This window comes from Mirounga leonina, unplaced genomic scaffold, assembly GCF_011800145.1.
Source record: "Mirounga leonina isolate KUSES-001 unplaced genomic scaffold, KU_Mleo_1.0 Mir_101609, whole genome shotgun sequence".
In the NCBI taxonomy this organism is placed as follows: domain Eukaryota; kingdom Metazoa; phylum Chordata; class Mammalia; order Carnivora; family Phocidae; genus Mirounga; species Mirounga leonina.
In genome coordinates, this window is record NW_023270164.1 from 3,047,023 (window position 1) to 3,048,297 (window position 1,275).

At 38.4% G+C, this 1,275-nt stretch overlaps 1 non-coding gene across 1 annotated transcript; it reads left to right on the plus strand.

Annotated features, from left to right (window-relative positions):
• Positions 1 to 254: 254 nt before the first annotated feature.
• On the plus strand, positions 255 to 377 carry LOC118010645. Its single transcript, XR_004679279.1, has one exon. It is a non-coding gene; the product is annotated as a small nucleolar RNA SNORA77 (small nucleolar RNA).
• The last annotated feature ends 898 nt before the right edge of the window (positions 378 to 1,275 follow it).

Sequence of the window (1,275 nt, forward strand, 5' to 3'; positions counted from 1 at the left end):
AATTTGAAAAACAAACAAGCCTAAGCTAATTGTCTCTATATACATTCAGATTTTATAAGCTTCAAACTTGCACTCACGTTAGGATCTGTCTTTGAAGACGAACTTAGAAAACCTACTCAGTAGAGTCCTCCAGCCCCTCAATTATACAAACTGCTGTTACTGAAGATGTTTCCAGTACTGCTAATGTCCTACTTGAAGTCTGTGATCAAAACTGAACAAGGAAATGTACGTGGGAAAAAAAATCAGTGTGCACAGATTCTTTCTGCACCCAGCTGCAGGCCCAGATGGGTGCTTTTTCTGTATTCCATAGAAACATCCCCAAGTGTTGTAACCACCTTAACCTGTCAAGGGCGATGCAACCTTCTGGGGACACAGGGAGAAGAAGAGACATAAATCACTGTGGATTTCTGTTGGGTGCTATGACACATGGAAGTTTACATTTTGAGAGTACTGCCTTGCCCAGACCAACACCAAGTCCAGAGCATGTAATTTCATTCATTAGTCAATTGGTTTGTTGACTTCTTAAATCATTCATTTTTAAAAATCTAATATTTATTGAGCTGCTACTGTGTATCATGCCCTGCTCTGGGTGTTGTTGAAACAATGGTGACCTTACCTTTATGGCAGTTACGGTATAAGAAGTTATATGTCTTTCTCTTTCTGAAAAAAAAATTTAATTAGCTAGCACTCATGTATATCAGAGGGTTGTATGTTAGAGGGCTGTTAAAAATGCATAGCCAAATAATGAGGAAGAGGAAGAGAGGGAGCAAGGTTACTTAGCATTAGTAGCAGAGGTATCCAGGTATTGTTAAACTTCATGTCCAAAAAAGTTTTAGGTGTAAGAACACTCATGAGAACCAAATAGTCACTTTTCTTTGAGTCCATACTCCTAATTTTACTGTGTTTAAGGACTCCTTTTTAAACTAAAGCAAGATTCATATCCATTCCCCGACCACACACAGAGAATAAAGAGTAATGTTTGTCATAACTATATAAGAAGGCCCATAATAAGGAAAATTTCCTAGTAATGAATAAGGTTTTGCCTTAGGGTTCCTTCAAGTATACCTTTGAAACAAAGATTAGACTACAAGTAGTTTGTTTTGGAGGTGACACCAAGAAACACAACAGGGGAATGAGGAAGTAAGGTAGGGAAGGGAAAGAATGTAATAGAATAAGTTCATGGGTAGGTTCCTGCTGTAGGCAACTGGGGCTCAATCCCAATAAGGAGTCTCAGAGAGACGATGAACTATGCACCTTATAATTATCCCTTACATG